Raw genomic sequence first — 25,716 nt, 5'->3', positions numbered from 1 at the left:
ACCCACTCCTATATCATTACAACTATCGACTTGTATGGTCTGCTGCATTCCTAACTGTAACTTTGCTTGAGAGATGATCCATGCTTTTGGTATTTTCAGCATTTTGGATTCTCATATTTACTTATGGCTCTCTCAATGGTTTCTTTCAGAATGATGACACTGTCATACATGGTGTGGTCTTCTCTGCATTCCTGTGCAATCCTAGTTTAAGTGGCCATGATCCTATGCATAACTCTCACTTTCTCTGTGTTTTCAAGCTAGCATCACATGGATAATGCCAAGATGGCAGTATTCAGGGTCCCTTAAACATGGCACAACAGTCTGTGAGCACAAGGATGGCTAAATTTAAATAAATCCTTCTGTAGATTACCTTTGGTGAGCAGGTGTCCTGTTTCTCTCTTGTGAAAGGAAAAAAAAACTAAAACTTTCAAGCAACAGTTTTATACCCTGGAGTTTGGAATGGATGGTGTTGGGGCACTGGGAAACTATTGAGCTGCCCTCAAGGTATTTTTCCTATTGTTCAAGTGCAAAGTTCTTGACTTCTTTTTAATGGTGAAGATGTTTTAATAATTGCATCTCTGCTATATTTTTTCCTTCACAACTGCTTGATTTGAAGGAAATGCAGAGGCTGGCCCTACCTTCATACACACCATATCATGTATCTTATTGATAAAGACCTCCAAGTTAACAGTAGTCATTGGGTTTTGTTTTAGCTCCATTGATAGTCACAGGGAATGACTAGAGCACCAAAGACTGAATAAAAATTATGCTCTTGGAAAATATACCGAATACGACATCTATCCCAACATTACACAAGTTGTGGTCAAATACCCTGGAACGACACAGGAATGATATGTCCTCTCTGTATGCTGTGAATACCATTGGTTAATAAAGAAACTATCTTGGCCTGTGATAGGGCAAAAGAAGAGAGCTAGGTGGGAAAACTAAACAGAATGCTGGAGAAGGAAGGCAGAGTTTAGAGAAGCCATGGAGCCACCGCCAGAGACAGACATGCTGAAACTTTGTGATGCACAGATTAATGGAGATGCATTAAATTAATATCTAAGAGTTAGCCAATAAGAAGCTAGAGCGAATGGGCCAAGCAGTGTTTTAAATAATATAGTTTCCATGTGATTATTTTGGCTGGGAAACAAACAGCGTCCTTACAACAGAACGATGGGAAAGAAGGCACGCATATGGGTACCATAGACAGTTCTGCTCTCTTTGGGTTTCACAAGTCAAACAAGCCAGTTACAAAAGACATCCTAGTGGACACGCATTGAAACTTTCATAGACACACACAAACCTGATGGCTATAAAATGTATGATTTTAATGCATTATATAAATCCCCTAATTGAGTCCCCCTCTGAAAACTCTGAGACTGGCGGTTAACAGGTAATAATAACTAGAGTACTCAAGGGAATCACAGTTCATCTGACTATTGGTAGATCACTAACTAATTGACTGCGAGTGAAGAAATGAGAAAAAAGAAATTGTAGAGAAAGGAAAAAACATCAGTGTGGTTAGAAATGACCATGCCTATATATTCCAACATGGAGAATGAAATAGGTAGACCATTAAGAAACAGGCCTGAAATGACCATGCCTATATATTCCAACATGGAGAATGAAATAGGTAGACCATTAAGAAACAGGCCTATAACTGAGAACAGGGTATTGAATGCCACACAAGCATTTGCTACTTAAAATGAAAGATTTTCTGATACCAAAATAGTTCTTAACTTTCCACTACTACCATTCCTTTCCAAACTGTCCTGGACATTGTCCTCCCATATCTACAGTTCTATCCAAATTAACCAATATAAAGCATTTGTGAGTATACTATTTTTACATCATTGTCACCTCTTCCTTCCATGTACAGCTTCTTCCTACACCCTCCTGTGTTGAATTAATGATCTCTTCTACAATTAACTGTTGTTGAACTATGAACCCTGTCCCCTGTTGACAGAGGTTTCTGTTCTACTGAGTCCCACAGTCATTCAGTCCCAAAGAAACACACGGAGATCTACATTAATCATAAACTGTTTGGCCTATTATTTCAGGCTTCTTATTAGCTCTTACATCTTAAATTAATCCATAATTCTTGGTCTGTGTTAGCCACGTGGCTTGGTACCTTTTAACAGTCAGACATTCTCATCTTGCTTCCTTTGTATCTTGGTGACAACTGCGGATTCAGGCTTTCCTCTTCCCAGAATTCTCTTATTCTGGTCTCCCTGCCTATACTTTCTGCCTGGTTGCCCCATCTATACTTCCTGCCTGGCTACTGGCCAATCAGCATTTTATTAAATCAGTACAAGTGACAAATCTTTACAGGACACAAGACCATTGTCCCATAGCAACCCCCTCTGTGTTTAGAGCTGACTACTTGAGATTGGATAACCATTCAGTGGGATTGCCCTTGAAGAGAACTGATTTTCGCAACCCCAGCAGCCACTGACTGAATTTAACTCTTCATCTAGGTGTGGAACCTCATGATCTTTTCTTACCTACCTTGGGATGTCAACAGGTATGGTATGATGAATATTCTTATTTAGGAAGTATTAATGATGGAGTAACTATGTTCTCATCTTATTATATTGTTGAAATCTAACTTTAAGTGAAATGATATTGGGAAGTGGGGGTGGGTATCCAGAAGTAATTAAATAAGGCCAGAAGTGGCCTCACACTAAGACTTTTGGAATATCTGCTACATCTTCCATGTGAGAATACAGCAAGAAGACAGTTATTTGAACTGAGGTTATAGTATGGTGATGTGGCTATTGTGTAGCAAGTGCATAGTTCTTCCCAGCATAGTAAGGAGATGAAGAAAAGAAGTTAGAGAAAAAAAGATGAGGAGAAAAAATGTGAGGGAGAAAAAGGGGTGTAAGAGCTAATCTTGGTTGCTAACTTGACTACATATAGGGTCAACTAAAATGCGAGTTGTTGGGCACTCCAGTGATATATTTTCTTAATCAGATTATTTGAAATGGGAAGACCTACCCTAAATCTGAGCCACACATTCTGGTGGCAGCCTATACAAAAGAACATGAAAGAGGGAATCTTTGCTTTTGGTCTCCTTGTTCTGACTCTCACAGGTAACTTCATCTATCCAACTTCTTCAGGATTCCAATGTAGACAGTTTCTCATAGCTCTCCAGGTCTCCTCCAGACTCCAGTGCCAAATTTGAACAAATTTGTGACACTCAGCCTTATAGACTGCATAATGATCATATTCTTGGCCTGAAATCATGAGACAGCCATTAGTGAACTAGTTGGAGTACATCCTATAAGCCAGTTTAACAGATTCCACATATAATATAATAAATCGGTTCTGTTCCTTAAGAGAATCCTGACTAATACAAGGGGACAGTATGAAGAAAGAAATATCATTAAAGGGGTAGAGTTCAGAGAAACACTTTCAATATTTTGAAGATCACCTACATTAAAAATATGATAACATTGGACTAAAACTTTTGTATCAAAATAGTTAAGTATTCAGATGATCCCAGAGATATTACTTTGTATATATATATCCATAAGCAATGAAATCATTATGCCAACTAGACATCTGTAGTTCTGAGTTAACTGAAGTACTATTCAATAACAGCCTGATTACAGTATCAACCGAAGTGTCTATCAAGGGATGAACTGAGAAAGAAAACATAAATGTATACAATGAAGCAATATTCAGCTTTTAAAATGGGAGAAAAAATACCTTTTATGATAACAAAACGGATGGATTTGGATAACCTTGGGCTAATTGAAATAAGCCAGAAAAGAAACATTTGTGTGTTCTAAAGCATGTGTGGAAGATAGAAAAAAGAAGATATGAAAAACAAAGATTGCTGTGGGATAAACCTTCTGTATGCTGTGAATATATGTTGCTCTCATTGGTTGATAATAAAAACTGCTTTGGCATATAGCAAAGCCGAATATAGCTAGGCAGTGTAAGAGCCAGAGAGGATGGAGGACACTAAGAAAACAAGGCCCTCTAAATCAACATATTCAAAGTTCATATGAACTCACGAAGACTGAAGCAGCATGCACAAGGCCTATCTATACTGGTGTGTATATTATGTGTGTGTTTATCATGGCTTCCGGTTTAGTGTTTTTATGGAACTTATTATTAGTATTAATATTTTATGGGATTTGAGTGTATAAATGAGTTGGTCTCTAATTCTTCTGTCTTCTTTTGGGATCTTTCTCTTCCTTTTTTTGTTTTGTCCAATTCCAATGCATTAATTTTTATTTTGTCTTATATTGCATGTATTGTATTGCATGACATTGTATTGTATTAGTATCCCTTAGAAACATGTTGTTTTCTAATGAGATAGAGAAAGGGAGTAGATCCAGATGGAAGGAGAGGTGTAGAAGACCTAGGAAGAATAGAGGGGAGAGGAACTGTAATCAGGATATATTAAGTGAGAAAAAGTCTATTCTCAATAAAAAGGGGAAGAAGAGGGTACATTTTTATGTTTCCGGGGTTACTGAAGCCAGTAAATGGGAACATGCTAGTCAAAGCCTATAGCAGCTCTCTCACAGGAAGCATGAATGAGACCTCCAAGTGCACTGCATTGTTGTCAGTGCAACCAGTAAAAGAATAAGGAACACCGCAGTGTCTACCACTAAAAGTCAATTTCAGATATCTTTGTCACAAAAAGATAAAATGTTTGAGATAATGGACATTTGGTCTTATTCATCCATTCAGTGCTGTATCAAAAAACTATACTGTTACATTGTAATATATAAATGCATACTACAGTTTGCAAATATTCAATTGCAGTCAGACTTACATGGTCTCAAGCTGACAAACATCTGAATGAATGCAGCAGGGAAAGCGGTGCTAAGAGGCTGCAGATACTGCCAAACTGCCACCGTCCCCTCTCTTTTGCTGAAGGAAATGTGCATCCCTTCCTCCCACACAGTGCCAACAAGTGACAGCTTTCATCTCCCCTCACACCCTGCATTCATCATCCTAAATAAACACGCAGACCGGGTAGTGCCTGCTGCTTTACCGTGCAGCTGCAAGACACTGTGTCAACATTGCCACCACCCAGAGAGTTCTCCATAAAGAGCTTTGGGAGTCATTCTTCTCCCTCTCTCTGGAAACTTCCCTTTCTGCTCTGATGCTGCAATAATGCAGAGCTGCTTCCCGAGGAAGAACAAAGACCATGATAGCAAGGAAGATTCAAGGAGCCTAGTACTCATGAATCTTACCTCGGGTATTGATTGAATAAATAGCCCCAGGTGGGAGGGCTTCCTTGCCATTTGTGCTTCCTCAGAGGCGGCAGGCAATGATGGTGATTTTGGTATCGATCAGCTAAACCACTAGTTCCCACATCTTGCTTCACCTACAGTCTATCAGGGGCTTGAAAATGTTTGACTCCCACCCTTAGCCATTCTGATGGAAATGGCACAGGTCTACAGCAAGGATTAGAAATTTTAATTTTCCCTGTGTTTCTGTTATGCAAGTTTGGGGACTTTTGACATAAATCCTCAGTTCTTTGTGTATACTATTTCCTGATTTGTCTCTGATTTGTTCTATATAGCCTTATTCAGTTTGTGTGTGCTTATGTATATGTTTGTGTGTGTGTGTTTCTGGTAGATGTGTAGCTTTCTTTTATTTACACTTAGCCTTAGATCAACTTTCTATTCATTTGCATTTATTTTCATTATCACTCTTAGTTATCAACACCCAACACAAACATAGCAAGATATATCTACATGAGCTAAATACCTATCCCTAGATATTTTTATCAGACAAAATTGCTTCCTTACAAACTGTGAAGATCAATTTTAATTTTTTTCAGTGTTATGCCCTTCGTTGAGGATGTAGATTTTGTGAATCACCTCTTGAATAGGAACTCTGCAATGAAGCCCTCTCATTGAGAGTATTCTCAGAGTCTTTGGCTGTAGGAATACTCAAATATCCTCAGCTAAGCTCAAGCTGCTCCATGTCCTATTCCTTTATTTACCTTTGCCTTATTTTTGAATTACATCAGTGCTAGTGCAAAATAAGGCTATGAATGACTTTATACGCTCATGAAGTCCAAGGACTTTGTACTGATTTCTATATAAATCTGGGAACTTGAGGAGAAAGTTATTTCAGAACTTATTACATTGGTTATCACTTCTTTCTAAGTGAGAAAGCTAGGACCCAGGTAGATAAATGAGCTCAGTCATTAAGATACTAGACAAAGTTTTGGAGGATTTAGGACTAGAAATGTCTCCAATATCCTTTTTGGTAATAAATACTAGCTACTGTTTCCTTGCAGTGCTCTGAACTGCAGTATAGGAAACTACATAGGAATGTGGACATTATAACCATAGTTCTGACAACCCAATACTCCCCAGAAAAACACAGCTAGACATATCCTTGAGCAAAATACCCATCCACAGACATATTTACTAAACACAATTGCTCCCTTATGACCTGTGAAGACCAATTTTAATTTTATTTTTAGTGTTATGCCCTTCCTTGAGGATGTAGATTTTCATTGACTGGCTATTGTTCTCTATTCCCTGTTTCATCTACGTCTGTTTTAACCTGTATTTCTTTCCAACTGCTACCTTTGGGTACAGATTACTTTTATTTTTCTGTCTTCTAGCCATATAAAATTAGATTATTGATTTTGTAATATAGCCTCTCTTTTTATGTACTTATTTCAAGTCACAGCTATAGCCGCTTTCATGTCTATATTTTTGCCATGCTGTTTCTATTTTTATCTTTATGAAACCATTGTCTGATTTTACTCGTGAGTTCTTTGGAGCCACTGATTGCTTAAGGTGTTTGATGGCCATCTCCAGGTCATGCTTGGAACATAAAGTCACAGCTGGATGGGCTGTTTGGAGGTGGAGTCTACGTGGAGGAAGTAAATCCCTGGGGCCTGCCTTGGGGAGTGATACCTTGTTCCTGGCCCCTTCTTTCTTAATTATTTCAGGTCTTCCATGGTGTTAGAAGAGTTTTTGAGTCATACCATTCTGTGAGGAAGTTTCTGCCTTCCTATATGATTAGGTGCCTGGAGCCATCCAGCTGTGGACTGAAATTGCTCACTGTGTTATGCTGGTGGGGCTCAAAGGACTGGAATGATGATAGGAGTATAGAGGAAATATAGGCAGAAATGAGTGTGCTCATGAGATTGCAGATCAGAAAGAAGACTCTATCACAAACTTGCTATTCATGTCACATTGTTGCCATTTACCTATCTACATTACTCCATACATTGAGGCTTTTTAGGAGACTGAATTTAAACACAACCACTAATTAATATGGCAAATAACAGCTCACAGCAGCAGCTGGGCAGTAGTGGTGGCGCACACCTTTAATTCCGGCACTTAGGGAGGCAGAGGCAGGTGGATTTCTGTGAGTTCAAGTCCAAGCTGGTCTATAGAGTGAGTTGCAGGACAGGCTCCAAAACTAGAGAAAAACCCTGTCTGGGAAAAGCAAAAAAAAAAAAAAAAAAAAAAAAAAAAAAAACCAATTCACAGCAGCCCTGAGGCTATGCCTTTGTAGCTGTAACAAAATTTGCGGTGAAACCGAGAGCAAAATACATAGTGGGCTGATTTACAAAGCTTAGTTTGGCCAGAAAAGGAGCATGTGTAAAGTTCAAGGGTCAAGGAAAGTGTGTCTTTGTATTTGGACAACAGGTAATAACTGGATACCAGTCATTGTAGATTCAAGGGTGTAAAGATGTAATCTTCCTCGAAAGGTTTTGCTTTGAGAAGAGCACTTCTGGTTGCTTTGCTGAACCAGGATCCCTAGGGAAATATAGTCCCACATTTACCTAACCAGGTACACAGAAGCCCTTGAAACTATGGTCCAAGGGGTCTCAATGCTGGTTTTGAAGATGTGTGGAATACAATAGTTATGGAACCCTAGAAGCATCCATACAGTTTTTTTTGTTTTTTTTAGAAAAAAGTCCTAGAAAGTCAATTATTGTGTGGCAGGCTGAGAGTCTCAGGAATCAGCCCCCAAGAGAACAAGGTCTGAAGCTATGACATTCCATGAGATGATGCAATGTGGACTCCAGGGAGTTAGAGATACCAGCAATATACAAAGACTGCTAAAAAAATCTTTAAACACTCAGCAGACACAATTCAAGAAAGAGGGCAGAGGGATGAGGTTGCGCCCTTTGGTGCTCATACCATATTACTATATACCCTGAATTTCATGTGCAGAGATCCAGGATTATATGCCCTGGTGGCTTTTAGTATTGCTTTGGTCCTGTCTTTCTTTTGTGCTCCTGTCCCTTCCTCTTAGGTTGCTAATCTTTTATTCTGTGATCATGTCATCAGTTTACATTTTTTTATTGGTTTTTCATCAGTTTACATTTTAGGAAGGTTCTACAGCAGTAGGTTCCATACCTGGTCAGGCATTCTTGAGGAAGGTAGAGATTCTCCTAACCATCTTGGTCTCAATGGCAGCAGACACAGAATCTTTTTTTTAAAAAAGTGTATCAATCCAGAGACTCTGTGTCTTTGGCAAGGACTTTACCATTGAACTACATCCTGAGACAGATCAGGTTTCTGTGTAAGAGCATGGGACAAGGTCTTACTCTGTAGGCCAGGCATGCCTGACACATACTATTTAGCTCAGGGTGACCTCAAATCCTCAGTGATCCTCTATCTCAGGCTGAGTGCTGGGATTCTATGTGTGACTCACCACACTCTTTCAGATGACTCATTTTCTAAAACGTACTGCTAATCTGTCTTTTGTTAGGTTTATTTATTTTTTTTTTTACCAAATTTGTGTTTGAAGAAGTCATTATTAATATGAAAAGACTTATTTCTGTCATTTGTTCATTTCTGACTGTTCTCATCACAATTGTTTTCCTTAAACATTCCAATTTTGCCTTTTGTGGTTATTCCCTTTTATGCCATTTGGATGCTTTCCCCACCGCTATTCTGTGTATATGCTAGCTTATTATTATTATATTTTGTTATCCTGGGAATTGCATCTAAGTAGGTGGTGGAGTGTCCAGGTCTGAGAGAGGTTTGACCTGGAGAAAACATTGATAATACTTCATGCCCAGATTATATTGAAGCTATGGGATGTGGTAGAGAAGAGTAGAAAGTGCAGTGCTGACTCCTGAGAACATGAAAGCATAGGCTTCCTATCGATGGATGCTTTTATATTTACTCATTATAACTGCTATTTAGGTATTGCTATTCGTTCTCATTGCTAAAGGCTATAAGGTAAAAATAAAAAGATTTTCTTATATTTTCTAAGTAATAAAACCAGTTAAATTTTGTTACTTTACTTTTTTTTATTTATTTTTTTTTCTTGCTGATTTTTTTATTAATTAATTAATTTAATTATTAAAGATTTCTGCCTCTTCCCCGCCACCACCCCCCATTCCCTCCCCCTCCCCCAATCAAGTCTTCCTTCCTCCTCAGCCCAAAGAGCAAGCAGGTTTCTCTGCCCTGTGGGAGGTCCAAGGACCACCCACCTCCATCCAGGTCTATTAAGGTGAGCATCCAAACTACCTGGGCTCCCACAAAGCCATTACGTGCAATAGGATCAAGAACCCATTACCATTGTTCTTCAGATCTCAGTAGTCCTCATTGTCCATTATGTTCAGCGAGACCGGTTTTGTCCCATGCTTTTTCAGTCCCCGGCCAGCTGGCCTTGGTGAGTTCCCGATAGATCATCCCCATTGCCTCAGTGTGTGGGTGCACCCCTCGCCATCCTGAGTTCCTTGCTCGTGCTCACTCTCCTTCTGCTCCTCCTTTGGATCGTGAGACTTCAGTCCAGTGCTCCAATGTTGGTCTCTGTCTCTGTCTTCTTTCATCGCCTGATGAAGGTTAATATTCAGGGGGATGCTTATATGTTTTTCTTTGGGTTCACCTTCTTATTTAGCTTCTCTAGAGTCACGAATTATAGTCTCAATGTCCTTTATTTATGGCTAGAAACCAAATATGAGTGAGTACATCCCATGTTCCTCTTTTTGGGTCTGGCTTACCTCACTCAGGATAGTGTTTTCAATTTCCGTCCATTTGTATGCAAAATTCAAGAAGTCATTGTTTTTTACTGCTGAGTAGTACTCTAATATGTATATATTCCATACTTTCTTCATCCATTCTTCCATTGAAGGACATCTAGGTTGTTTCCAGGTTCTGGCAATTACAAACAATGCTGCTATGAACATAGTTGAGCATATACTTTTGTTGTATGTTTGGGCATCTCTTGGGTATATTCCCAATAGTGGTATTGCTGGGTCAAGAGGTAGGTTGAACCCGACTTTCCTGAGAAACCGCCACACTGCTTTCCAAAGTGGTTGCACAAGTTTGCATTCCCACCAGCAATGGATGAGAGTGCCCCTTTCTCCACAACCTCTCCAGCAGAGGCTATCATTGGTGTTTTTGATTTTAGCCATTCTGACTGGTGTAAGATGGATGAGAAGTATAACAAAAAGTTTGAAGAAATGAGTAAATATGTTACTTTACTTTTTATATTTTTTTTTAGCCATGAGATTCTCTTTTAACCTCTCCTTGATTATATCAACTCATTACTTACTCATTAGTTTCAAAAGCATTAATTTTCTTTCCAACTTAAAATAATGACCTTCATTTTCCCACGGAGATCATCTATCTTTAGAAAAAGTAATAAATGTAACTTTATGTTTCTTGATTCTCCAAAGAGGGTACATAAGGCCAAATATTTTGTTGATGAACTCAAAGACATGCATATAAAGCACAAAACTGGTATATGTCAGCTGTATGTCATATTGATCTTGGCTTTTACACTTGCCTTGACCAATTTTCTTTCAAAAGTGTATCTTTAATCACAGTGAGGGGGGAGTGGGGATGATTCTTACAGAGAAACAACTCTATGTTCATATTTTTTTGAGAGAAGGCTGAGATTCTAACCTTTGTATCTGAATAATGGTGCGACCTGACCCTTAAAACAGCGCAGTTTGGGGGAGGCAGATGAGTTATGAATAATGGTACATGCCTGAGATGAAACATTTGAAATTATGTTAAATATAAGCTGGTGGAATCCAGTTTACAATTTCCCTCTCCCTCTAATTGTCTAATTCTCGTTATTTCCCACTGCAGCCACTTTAACCCTTACTGTTCTAGTTGCTTGCCAACTGCAAAACAGCTCTCTCACCAATTCTTGATATCTGAGAATTAGAAAATATGGAAGTTTGTACTTTGAACTCTCCATTGCATGGGGCAGAATCGAGCAGGTTGGAGGCATGTCCTACCAGTGGGTCGCAAGCGTTTCTCAACACACTTGTAAGACCTTGAACAGTGCAGATGACATGGGCTAAAATTCGGATAAGCTTGCATAGAAAATGCAGTTTTCTCAGACCGTTTTCTCTGCCCTGATTTCTACTTCTTCCTGACTTACTGAAGCTGGAAAACAAACTCACCAAACTTCTGTAAATTTCATTTCCTAATTGCCTCACCATGGCAACCCTATTGTCACCCAGACATACACTGCATATAGTTCTTTTTGAGAACCTAAGCACTTCTTAAAGGAGCCCATACAAGTTTTCTGTGGGATTTTTAAAGACTTTATCCATGCTACTTATTTTCAGGGTTAGAAGGAGGCTCAGGCTTGGTCTCAGACTCCTGGTTTAGCACAGCAAGCAGACTAAAATACTCAAAGCTGTTCTTAGCATTTTTTCACTGGTAGTGTCTGAGGACTCTGTAAGCCTTTGTAAGTGTAATGCAGTGTCTGCTGCACATGTATGCTCTTGCCACACTATCCACTGGACCTTCAGAAAATAGCTCTGCTTCCATTGTACCTTTGAGAGCTCTTGCTTTAGCTGATCATTTAGGTGTCTCCAGAGTTTTCTATGCCTTCTCTTTAAACGTCATCAAAATATTGTGAAAACAAAAGGTTCAGATTGGGTTTTTACCTAGCATTAAAACCCACAACCCATTTGCTTCTTTATCATACTGATAATTGACAGGCCACACACCGCCACTGTGCCTGCCCATAAAACCAACCCCATCAAAAGGCACACAGTATTCACTGGGGAAGGGCGCTGCCTTGAGCTTAGGCGTAGCTGGAGGAAATTCTCATTGATGTTAAGGGACTGATTTGACATTGACTCCAAACCAAATTATGAGTCTGGTGCTGTGCTGTGTACTTTCATAAACTAAACTCAATTTTCACAACCATCTTGTGAGGTAAATATTGATATTTTAATTCCATCAGCTCAGAGGAGTGAAATGATTTGCCAAAGATGTTAGGAAAATGTCAGAAGTGAAAATGAATCTTTCTATTACTGCTCTTGCCTAGGGTCTTATGGGAGTACCAAAGGTGTCCCTAGGAGTGTTTGGGTCAGATTCTCCTCTTTGAACTTGAAAAGAAATTCACTTCCCACGAATTGATGAGTGGCGAGTACTGTGCTCTATGGCACCTCAGTGACTTCGGAAAGTGCAAGTACCATTCATTGTTGGGCAGACCACTAGTCTGTCCCCTGGAGCAGTTCCAAGTTTCTGCTTGTATTTTCTCTAAATAACACTGGCATTAGCCCACACTGAAACCACCTCCTCAGGATTCTGAAGTGCTGTACAAACAGTTAGGAGAGAACATTGTCTAAAGCCATAGAAAAAGACTGGGATTTGTCTGGTGAACAAAAATTTTGCAATCATAACACCTTTTACTCCCACAGCTAGCAGAACTTTTTCTTTGTGAAGCAAGCAAACATTTCATTTTTGGAATAATGATGTTCTTTAAAGAGACAGCAATAGCAGTTTAGCTCTTGATTTCCTTTGCATTTAATGCCATCAGAGGAAAAGGGCAAGCTTTCAGACGCAGAGTCTTCAAAGCCCTGAATTTCCTGTTATTTAAGTGGATACACGTGGGCTTTGTTGACAAGCTAACAGGCACAGCATTTCACAGTAAGGGGTATTTCGTCCCCAAGATTAGAATCACTTTAGCGTTATAGAAAATGTGGATTTTTAGATCCCACCATGGAGCTGTTGCTTCAGTGTCTCTTGAGTGGGAGGAGGCATAGAGCTTAAGCACATGCATTTTTGATGTACCGCTGAAGAGTTTCAGATCCATTAGTCTCAAAAGAACTGCAGTGGAAGGACCACCTCCATGAAAAGATGAGTTAGAGTATTTTTGTTCTAATGGCATTTGGTTAAAATTAATCCAGCAATTACTTACATTCCAGGAGGGAGAGCCAAACTAACTTGTCTGTGTTGAATTTGTACGTGAAAAAGAGATGGAAAATACCTGTGGAGACGAAACTTATTCTTTTAAAGAGCTTGAAGGGAAAGTAGGCATAGTCTGCGATACTCTAGAAATCATGTGTATAAGTGTGTGAGGTTGTCACATTTTAATACCTTGTAGCTCAGACCTCAAATTTACAATCCTTTGGGATTAGCCTCTGGGGACTAGAATTACAGGGGGTGTCCAACTGTTATAGAACACGGTCCACTCATCATAATGACCATCTTCATCAGAGCAGCTATGGCTACTTGCAAGAGACCCTTGAGGCTGTTGCTTGTTGACATTTGCCCAGAAAAATAAAAGAGGATGTGAGGGTAAGCATACCTTAGATCTAAGTAAGCCATTCCCTGGAAGCAGGTCCCTGCAAGCTGTAGAGAATTCTGCCCAGTCCAAATTGCACATGACTCCATGGTCTAGAGACGCTAGACTATATAGAGGCGAGGAGGTTAACTGAAATGGGGCACTCTGCCTATATGGCTACTGTTATGGAAATCATCATTCATGCTGAAGTGAGACTTCATTGTGTAGCTGCTTTGTGGTCTCCCACACCCCATCAAGAAACTCCTCACTCATACTGTCTAAACAAGTCAGGTGAACTCATCAGTTCACTAATGACTCATCCAGGCTTAGTAGATGTTTGTTTATGTCTCTCCAGAAGAAGGTCACGTAACACATCCCCATACCCTGGTAACGAGAAAGACATAAGTGGTTGAGGCAGGCACAAATCCACAAAGAGTTTCTCAGAGAAATTTACCAGTGCAATAGTCATAAGGTTTTAATCTCTTCTGTTCTTGGGAAAGGGCATTTATATTTCTTATAATTTTTGAATTTGAGCTCATGTCTACTCAGGACTCAGTAAGATTGAAGGTTTTTGAAAAGATTTAGGTATGCTGAGGGTTGAAGGTAAAAATTCATCCTCAGTGAGTTGGATTTTGTCTCTTTGATTTTTCAATGTTTGAGTTATTGCACACAAGGCAAAATTTGAAATAGTGCCAAGAATATATCTTTAAATTCGTGTTTTTCAAAGTAACATACAGTTAGAGTTTAAAAAATTGACTTGTTGTATAAAACACGTGTGAAATCAGTAGTCATTCTGCCCTTTCTACCCCTGATTTCTACACCTATACTTATTTCATTATTTTCGTATTTCTAAATGTATATAATTAATTTTGATTGGTTTGAACTTTGAAACATTATTTGCCTTTTAATATGCCAGATTTATCAAACTCTTCCTCTCCATGTATACAAAACTCTTCCTGTTATTCCCGCAATATACAACTAAATTAATATTTAGTGTTTCATGGTACAGAAATGCAAATATTGTGAACTATGTCATACATGACTGTATTTCCCTTTTTACAAGTGCTCTTTTTATTTGGAATTAATAATTTTTTTTTACTCTTCAGGAGCCCACTACCCAGCTCCCAAATAAATGCATGGGTACTTATTCTTACTTATGAATGTCTGGCATTGGCTTGGCTTATTTCCAGCAACTTTTTCTAACTTACATTATTCTGCTTCTCTTTAATTACATTTTGCCTCTGAGTTTTTTACTTTCCTTTTTTTTTATATATCCTTCTTTCTATATATCTGTGGCTGGCTGTGTGGCTGGCCCCTGATGTCCCCCTCTCCTTCTCCTTTTCTCACTCCCCCATCTATCCCCTAGATTTTCCCTCCTATTTATTTTCTCTGTCTGTCAGCACCACATACTTCTCTCTCCTGCCTAGCCATTGGCATTCAGTTTTTTATTAGAACAATCAGGTGTTTTAGGCATGCAAAATAACACAGCTTTACAGAGTTAAGCAAATGCAACATAAAAGACTGCAACACATCTTTGCATCCTTAAACAAATATTCCACAGCATAAACAAATGTAACACATCTTAAATTATTATTCCACAATGGTTTTCATTTTCTGTTCACCTATTATTACTAGAGCAATAAGTTCTTTGTATAGGAAGACCCAGAATCATTGATCAGTAAGTTGTTTATGAATCTCCTGTTGACCTGTTTCAATCTGGACTGTTTGTGTAGTCTGTTGAGCAACTGTCCTCTCTACATTTCCCTTCACCATCATTAGACTTGACTTCTCAGTTTTACTGGTTCTGGTTTGGGAACACTATGATATTGTATCTCTTGTATTATCTCCTTTTTTGATTAGTCTTTGAGACTTTGCATGTCTGAAAGTGTCTTTTGTCTCTTGTCATATTTGACACGAAGTATGGAATTCTGGGTCTGAAAGCAGTTTGCCTTAGAATTTTGAAGGGATTACTCCTCTTTTACTGTCTGGTATTACTGGCGAGAAGCTCTGTTATTTTCTTTCATAATTCTGTGCATTTTTCATGTTCTTTCTTTTTGAAAGTTGAAAATCTTTTCTATCCATTTGGGATGTTCTGAGGGTTCATGATGATGTGCCCTGCTGTGTGCACTGCATTAATCATTGCTCTGAGCTTTTAAATCTGCAATGACATGGCCCTTCAATGGAGGAAATTTTTGAGTTATTCAATTTCTTCTCTTTATTTTCTCCTCCTCTTGAAGTACTATCCATTGGCTGTCGAATATCTTAGTCTGACCTTATATTTTGATATTTCTTTTTTAATGCTTATTTCTTTGTCTTTTTACTTTAATTTTTTTTTTTTTTTTTTTTTTTTTTTTTTTTTTTTTTTTGGTTTTTCGAGACAGGGTTTCTCTGTAGCTTTGGAGCCTGTCCTGGAACTAGCTCTGTAGACCAGGCTGGTCTCGAACTCACAGAGATCCGCCTGCCTCTGCCTTCCGAGTGCTGGGATTAAAGGCGTGCGCCACCATCGCCCGGCCTTTTTACTTTAATTTATAGGAAAGTTTTTTCAACTTTTCTCCCAATATGTGTAAATAGATATTTATATGGACTTGCATATCTAATTTCTAAGACTCTCTCATTTTCTTTCCTTTTTTATTTTCTTAGCAGTGTTTTATTTAACGGAGGACAAATTTATTGTTGCTCACGTTCCCAGAACTTTAAGTACATGGTCAGCTGTCTCCATTGTTATTGGCCTGTGCCGAGGTACAACATTTGCCAGCAGTGTGGAATGGAGTATATCAGCCCACTTCATGGCGACCAGGGAGAAAAAAAGAGACAAGGATGGGCCAAGCTCCTTTCAAACGCACATCTCAAATGATCTCACTTCCTAATATCCCTATCACTTTCAAGAGTCCTTAGAACTTAGCCTTCAGCACAGGAACCTTTGAGGGACATTCCAGATCCAAATTATAAGAGCAATGTATGATTATACGTTCACGTTTAGTAGTGGATCACTCAACACTAACTGAGAGATAATTTTTTTCAGTATTAAGGAGCAAACTCAAGGATTCATGTACAATAAGCAAATAGTTTATCATTGAGCCACACCCCCAGACCAAATAATATATACTAGCTATAGTATAGTATTTTGTTTTTAATTTCTTCCTTCCTTCCTTCCTTCCTTCCTTCCTTCCTTCCTTCCTTCCTTCCTTCCTTCCTTCCTTCCTTCTTTCCTTCCTTTCTTTTCTTTTTTCTTTTTTCTGGTCCTGATGATTCAACATAGAACATTTGCAGGCTAAGCTTATTGTGTACTATTGCGTTATGTTCCCAACCCAGGAGGCACTTCTGATGTAATGGAATGATTGATGTGTTCTTGTTTTCTGACAATTAATTACTAGAAAACTGGAAACAGCGCATGAGATAACTTTTTTTGGACTTTGGACTACAAATAGCATGTTTCTGAGGGAAGGGAAATAACTCAGTGATCTCTGTTATCACCTCAGTGCTTGGAGGCACGTTCCACACCTGAACACAAAGAGGATACCCATTGTAGTTGGAGAGTCTGACGTTGGAGTTTGGGGGAGTCCAAATTAGCTGGAATTTCCACTGTAAGATACTTTGAAATTGGTCATGGGTGGAATTTTTTTTCCTTGACTATCAGTAAGCACCACAAATTAAGGTTGTTTTTGATGTTTGTATCTATGCCCCAAATAACCTTTTGGAACATGCCAAAATATTCTTTATCCATAGAATGTTGTTCAACAATGTTTTTTTTTTTCATTGCTAGTGATTGAACCCAGGGCCCTATACATGTTAGATTAGAACTCTACCTCGGAGCTAAAGCCACAGACTATACATTGGCAATATTGCTATAATAGTTCATTAGCAGAGCCAGTTTTTAAGGCAAATTGTAATGGAATAAGTAGACAACCACATGAAGAAAAATGAAAATGACTATTACTTTGCATCATACACTAAACTTACTTAAAATGACTATAGGAGTAAACAACTATGGATTTTCTAAAGGAATCCACATGGGAAAAAAGGGGGGGACCAAGGAGATAGACCACTCAGTAAAATTCTGGCCTTGCAAGTATGAAGACCTACTTGGAAACACCAGGTGAATGGGGTGGTAAGATGGCTTAGCTGCTAAACCATACTAGGTGAAGACACTTGGTACCAATCTTGGTGACCTGAGGGACCCACATGGAAGGAGGAGAGAACCAATTCCTGTTTTTTTCTTCCACAGGTGCACTGTAGTACACACACACAACACAAATAAATAAATACAATAAAATAATTTAAAATTATTAAAATGTGGAGAATGATCAAAGAAGACACGTAACAAAAGGAAGGAAGGAGGAAGGACAGGGGAAGGAAGAAAGGGAAGAAGGAAGCATGCTGAGTATAGTAATGTGCTCTAGCCATCCCAGAATGGGGGAGATGGAATTAGATGAATCTTTGGGGCTCCCTGGCCAGTCAGCCTGGACTGTTTGGTGAGCTCTAGCTCAGTAAGCAATACTATCCCAAGCAAAGGTAGGTGGTGCGTGAGGAATGATTTGATACCCAAGCTTGTCTTCTGGTCCCCACGTACATGCATACATATATACACATACAGCCACGCTCATATCCACTTACAAACATGCAGTCTTGCACATACACACAAATTAATTAAAAGTGTATTTTTATTTGTTGAAAATTAGAAGAAAAGTTCTATTGCGGGAAAAATATTTGCAATTGCTACAACATATAGGAGTTTTGTCCATTACATGAAACACTCATATTTTAATAAGACAAATGACACAATATATATTTAAACAGATAACTTAACAAATGGAGATAGAAATATCTAATAAGCATGCCAGAAGGTGCTTAATATTATGGGTCTACGTGAAGATGCAAATAAAAGGCACAATGGAATATAACTTTGCTTACACTTAGAATAGCTAAACTTAAAAGTCTGACAAGTTATTTTTATTAAGTTTGGGGAAGTTGAGCCATATCTTGCACATTACTGGTGGATATGTAAAATGATACTGCCAGTTTGAGAATAGTTTGTCAGTTATTTTTAGAAAGGTTAACTTCCCTATTGTGTGTGTGTGTGTGTTTTTTTCTCTTTGGGGGCCCACCACCCAGCTCCTAAATAAATACATGGAGACTTCTTGACTTACCTTAGCTTGGCTGTTTTCTAGCCAGCTTTTCTTACTTGAATTATCCTGTTTCTCTTTAACTGTGTTTTGCCTCTGGACTTTTTACCTCTCTTTATTCTTTTTATCTATTCTCCTCTCCTCCTTTTCTCCTTCCTCCCTCTTCTCTCTTCTTCTTCTATTTATCTTGTCTGCCTGGTAGCCCTGCCTATCAATTTCTCTGCCTAGCTATTGGACGTTCAGTTCTTTATTAGCCCAATCAGGTGTTTTAGACTTGCAAAGTAACACAGCTTTACAGAGTTGAACAAATGCAACATAAAAGAATACAATACATCTTTGCATCATTAAATATTCCACAGCATAGATGAAGGTAACACATCTTAACTAATATTCCACAATGACGAAATCTAGTACATTTGAAATACACTTCCTTATAAATTGTATGTAAAAGGGAGCATAAGGATTTCTCAGGAAATTTGGGATCAACCTACCCCAAGATCCAGTAATACCACTATAGGGAATATACCCAAGAGATGCCCCATCAAATGACAAAAGTATCTGTTCAACTATGTTCATAGCAGCATTGTTTGTAATAGCCAAAACCTGGAAACAACTTAGATGCCCTTCAATGGAGGAATGGATGAAGAAAGTGTGGAATATATACATATTAGAGTACTACTCAGCGGTAAAAAACAATGACTTCTCGAATTTTGCATGTAAATGGATGGAAATAGAAAACACTATCCTGAGTGAGGTATCCCAGACCCAAAAAGAGGAACATGGGATGTACTCACTCATAATCGGTTTCTAGCCATAAATAAAGGACATTGAGCATATAATTTGTGATCCTAGAGAAGCTAAATAAGAAAGTGAACCCAAAGAAAATCATATGGTCATCCGCCTGGATAGGGGAAGTAGACAAGATTGCAGGGCAAAAACTGGGAACTTGCGAGTGAGGTGGCAAGGGGCAAAGGGGAAATGGGATGAGAAACATGAGAAGGGGAGGATGGGAGGAGCTTGAGGGATTGGGATGGTTGGGATATAGGAAGGGTGGATACGGGAGCAGCATATCCTAACTAAGGGAGCCATCTTAGGGTTGGCAAGAGACTTGACTCTAGAGGGGTTCGCAGGTGTCCAGGGAGATGTCCCCAGCTGGTACCTTGGGCAACTAAGGAGAGGGAACCTGAAATGACCCTATCCTGTACTGATGAATATCTTACATATCACCTTAGAACCTTCATCTGGCGAGCTCAATTTGGAGCAACGGTCTGAGCTCTTAAGGCCCAAATGAGGAGCAGAAGGAGGGAGAACATGAGCAAGGAAATCAGGACCACGAGGGATGCACCCACCCACTGTGACAGTGGAACTGATTTATTGGGAGCCCACCAAGGCCAGTTGGTCTGGGACTGAATAAGCATGGGTTGAAACTGGACTCTCTGAGCATGGCGGACAATGAAGGCTGATGAGAAGCCAAGGACAATGGCACTAGGTTTCGATCCTAATACATGAACTGGCTTTGTGGGAGCTTAGCCTGTTTAGACACTCACCTTCCTGGACGTAGATAGAAGACCTTGATCTTCCCGCAGGGCAGAGAATTTGGACTGCTCTTCAGTATCGAGAGGGAGGGGGAATGGTGTGGGGGGAGGAGAAGAGGAGTGGGGATAGGGGAAGGGGAGTGTGGGGAGGGGGCAATATTTGGGAGGAGGGGAGGGAAATGGGAAACGGGGAGCTGGTGGAAATTTTAATTAAAAAAGAATGAAAAAAAAGGGAGCATAAGATCACAAAGTAACTTACAAATGAATGTTTATAGCAGTTTTATTTATTATATTTCCAAACTAGAAATCACTAAAATGAACGAAATGATACATCAAATTAATACAATCTGGTACTCTACTACAGTGAAAGGAATAGAGTGTAAATATAAACAATATTAGTAATTTTTTGTAAAGCAGATTCTTTATTCTTACACAAGTTTTCAAACTCAGACTCTCTGTGTGTTCAACATATTGGAGTGATCAGAGAACCCCTAGCTCAGTTGGGGTTGGGTTTTTAAAGTAGCAAAGGTTGGGGTGAGGGATTTCTAAGATTTAGGACGCCTGGTTGGCTGACATTTGTTTAGGGATGTCCTGGTGAAAAGCGATGGGTGTGTGATGGCAGGTGATCCTATCTACAATGTTGGAACATTAGGAATTTCCTTTGGATGGTCTGTTCCTGGGTGGTGCCTGGGTGGTCTCAGTTTATGGTCTTTCTTGGAACCAGGTATTGCCTTAGGGTAAACCACTGAGACTCAGGCCTCTATTGAGCTTGTCATGGCTGGGTCCTACATTTCCCCCTTCACAAGTACCAATGACAGGACCTAATCATGGGTCCTGCTTGCCCATGGGTTTAAGGAGATAGTATTGGGACCTAAGAACCATTAGCTAACAGATTCTTTTTCCAGGGCAGTGGCCATCCTACGAGGCCCTGTAGCTCTGTTCTTTAGTACAACCAAAGTGTAATTACAATCCTGAATTATATAGATAATCCTCTTTTGTTCTGTGGTTGTCATCGGGCATTTTAGGTAGCCATTTTTTGTCCCCTGTGCCAGTAAGTTTCCCCTTGTCTCAGCATTTCAACCTATTCTTGGCAGGGAACATGGGACGACATGTTCTTTTTTGTAACTACTTCAAGCTGACATTGGGGTGCTGTTTTCAGGTCCCAAGAAGGCTGAAAGACTAGCCAAAGGTAATGAGGGAATTCAGTCAATGAGGCACTTATCAGAAGCTTCTGTTTCACAGATGCTTTTGAAGGGACAGGGAACATTCACATCAGCTAGAATGGTCCACATCAGCTTTCAGCAAGTCCAGGGCTCACAGTCATTTGGAGCACATTGTAGTCAGCAACAGATGCTTAGATGTAGCTGCCAGCCTAGCTTCAATTAAAAATCATTTTTTGAATGCTAAGCCTGACAGAATGTAAAGTTCCAATCTTATGAAAGTTGCTAACTTATTGTAGACTGTTAGGAAATACAATTTAGTCAGTCATTCTTAAAGCACTGACATAATTAATTATAGGGATAAGCCTTATTTAGGTCCTTGTATATGTTTTCAAAGTCAAACTTAAAACAAGTAACTAGAAACAAAGTTTGTCTAATCAGATATACCTAGGCAGCCCTCATACTTCAGAGATCTGAAGAATATGACACTTAAAATAATGATTTAAAAGCTTAATATATTAGACAGAGACTCTGAGACCCTATCAGTGACCCAAGGTCTCCAAAGAAGATTGGACACCATGAAGTCTCCACCTAGATTATGACAATGCTGACCACTGGGCGAGATGCCCCAGAGCAACACCTGCTGCTAGGACCCAGTCCAGACTGTGGACAAACAGCAGGACATTGGAGAATTGATTGCACCAGTTTTGCCTATACAAAATGAGGTCAATTTTTTCATGTGCCTCTTCCATAGGAAAAAACATTCACCTTATGGGCCTGACTAGGACTATAAGACTGCTGTTCCGTTACTTCTGCCTCCAATGCCATGAAGACCTGGGTATGGCTGACTCTGGTTCCTGTCATTTTTAATAGATTCAGAAGCTTCTTGTTCTGTACTCAGGTATAATTTATTTATCCTTCTGGGATTTCTGATAGTATTGATGACTAGGCTAGCTATAATTTTGTCAATTTAGCAGCAGCAGGTATCCAGATCCTTCCATAATGCTATAGCCAGCTTATTAGCTCAATATATATATAATCTCAAGCCTTGCTTTTTCTAAAGCTACTAGGTCTCTTAATTAAAAAATGTTTTGATATAAAAGCTCGCTGGGGTGTGGTGGTGCACACCTTTAATCCCAGCACTTGGGAGACAGATGCAGGTGGGTCTCTGTGAGTTTGAAGCCAACGTGGACAATAAGAGCTAGTTTAAAGACAGGCTCCAAAGCTACAGAAAAACCCTGTCTCGAAAAACAAAACAAAACAAAAAAGAAAGAAAAAAGGGATATAAAAGCTCATAAGCTTTGAGGGTCTAAAAATGATTTAAAATGTAAATACAGGTTAAGTTATGGAAAATGTTTCTGATTTCTTTCCCCCTATGTGGTATAGTTCTTACAAACTGATAGAGCAATGACTACTTACTGTTTAGGTCACAAACTCAAGATTTTATATTTATTCTGGTTGCCATATAAATATGAATTTAAAGATGTTCCTCATCAAGCCAAAGGCATTGCTCTCCAACCCATACCTGGCTCTCTGAACGGTGGAAAAATATACATGCTTTTAATCAAAACTTGTAGTTTTACCTAGGACTCAAAGGTACGAATCTATTCCTGCTGTTTTACAGATACCTGTTATCTTCTTTATTCTATGATATGAATTTCAATATGGGCCTGAAAGTTTCAAATTATTAGTTTCCTTTAAGTATATAAATTTTAACTTCTCTTTCTAGTCTAAACTTATTTCAATATTAGTAAATTTTAAAACACACCAAGCAAAAGAAATCAAATACCCAAATATACACATTGTAAGATTCATTTTGGATGACTCAATGATCCAGAACAGAAAGTCGATTGGAGACTGTCTGGAGCCTGTTGTGATGTGCTGCAGACTGACTGGAAAGTTGCTGGAAGGCACTTTCTGTGGCATAGAAATTCTCTGTATGTTGATCATGCTATGTATTAGCATGCACAGTTTTCAAAATTGTTAACCTTACACTTGAGTCTGCGACTTCAACTACTGACAGTTGTATCCGAATAAAGCTGATTTAAAAAGGGGAGCAAAGCTAATGTGAAATTGTTTGCAGATGAATTGGGCTTATCATTTTTGCTTCTCCCTCTTGTGGGACTCCTAACAGTGGGGGGCAGAGGCTGTCTCCTGATTCTTTTCCTGACTTTTACCGGCTTTTGGGATCCTACTCCTCATACTGGGTTGCCTTACCCAGACTTAATACATGGGGAGGTGCTTAGTCTTTACTGCAACTTGATATGCCATGTGTTGTTGATATATGTGGGAGACTCACCCTTTCCCAAACAGAAATGGAAGAGTGGATTGTGGGATATGAACAGAGGTGGGTGGGGAGGGACTGGGAGGAGAGGAGGGCGGATAAACTGTAGTGGGGATGTAATCTTTATGTATATGTGTATCTAAAGCTAAAAATGTTCTGCTCTGAGCAGTCTACCATAGGTGAAGGCATCACTGCACTGCAGAGCTTTAACCACAGAGCTGAAGAAGGCTGATGTCCAAAGAAGGGTGACCAGTGATGGGGAGAGATGGCTAAACTTAAAATCTCGCTCTAATCTAGTAACGACTTTTTCCCAAAAATAGGGCAAATAACAAAACAATATGATTAGCTGAGCATTAATCCAGACTATGTTTCACATCAGAGGCAATCATCTAGAATGACAGAAATGAACTTTTATTCTTTTAGGGTATGGTGTATGTTAATTAGATTTACAATCAAAAGGAAACTAAAATTTCTTTTATATTTCTGATAAGCAAGAAATTATATTTTGGAGCTAAATTTCCACAAGGGAAGAGGGCACAAGCTAAAAGGGAACACTTTTCATAATTTTACTTATGTAAGTGTGTGTGTGTATATATGTTCTTGCATATGTGTGGACATACGTGTGTGTGTGCTTGTGTGTGCATGTGCATAATTGTGCACATATGAGTGAAGGCTGGAGGTTGGCATCTGGCATCTTTAATCACTCTCCAGTGCATGTATTGAGGCAACTGCATCCAGAGCCCCCATACAGGTTGTCTAGACACCTAGATTGCCCTGGAACCCCAAGTTTCAGAGGCTGAAATTAGAGGAAAGCTGCTACCGTCACCTGCTTATGTGGGTCTGAGGTTCCAAACTCTAGTCCTCATGCCTGTACATCAATTGCTCTATCCAACCCTCTGCCATCTGTCCAGGTCCATGGCTTTTACTTCTAAAAGGCAAGACTCTTTGGCTGCTGAGAATGATATGCCTGTGGTGAAAAACCAGCCAGAGTTCCAATGATAATCCGACTCATAATCTCAAATTCTCTAAAGGAACTGCTAGCAGGAAAGGGAAGGGAGAAAGTTCTTTATTTTTATATATCAGGAAAAAAAAATCCCTGAGATTTGGGTTTACCCTTAGAATTTTCTTCATTTTCTAGTAAAATTAGTTTCAAAGTTCTCCACACTGCTATCTCCACTTTCCTCTGGGCAGCTTGCAGCAGTGAAACTAACCAACAAGTCCACAATGAAACAGAAAACAAAGGAAGTGGTAGAATTACCATAGGATAAAATAAAAATTAGTCCAACATTCACCTTGGAATGAAATCTGTTAGTGTAGCATACCAATGATGAATGATTAAAGCAGATTCTTCAATAGTAATACATAAATTTTTCTAATCATGTATTAATTTCATGAGCTGTTATCATACATTTATTGTTTCTGCTTTCAAATGATTACTTGAGAATTATTTTTCAGTTTTTAATGAAATTCTACCACATCAAAGCTTAATGAGCAGCATAAATCTTGAGTCTGATAATCTAAACTTTTAGCTGAGTTTTTCTTCTAAAGCCTAATAAATCTCCTTAGAGTTCTCATTGGTCAGAAGAAGGAACAGTATACTTATAAGCTAAACTATCATTCAGCAATTATTCTATTATCCCAAAGAATTTCTCCCATATCCAAAACATAAAGATAGTGATGAACACTTTCTGAGGGGAACAAATTGAATTTCCAGTGTTTCACATTCTAGGAATTAAGTTTTTTTTTTTAATTAAAATAATTTACTCTTTATTTTCCAGGAACGTTGCAATGCCTAGGGTGCTTTTAGGTAACATTTTGGGACAGAAAGCGTTACACTGCTTCATAGGGATTTTGCTACTGCTGTTGCTGCCATTGCACTGCTATACAGCTGCTGATGGATCACCTCTGCCTCCTATCCTAGTCTATCCACAGAAAGGGCTGGATTGCCAACTGAAATACAGCGGGCCTTATTTCAAGATGTACCCCCAACTTACCATCTCTCAGTTAGGAATTTGCATTTTGTTTGCTGTCTGGGATCTGCCAATGGACTAGTCTGGTTATACTATCTGACTAGTACTTGGGTGTCTTTGTGTGTCGTCATTATAACTCCAGTTCTC

Source organism: Chionomys nivalis, chromosome X, assembly GCF_950005125.1.
Source record: "Chionomys nivalis chromosome X, mChiNiv1.1, whole genome shotgun sequence".
NCBI classification, from domain to species: domain Eukaryota; kingdom Metazoa; phylum Chordata; class Mammalia; order Rodentia; family Cricetidae; genus Chionomys; species Chionomys nivalis.
The sequence above is the reverse complement of the archived record's forward strand: the minus strand, read 5'-3'. Positions refer to the sequence as shown.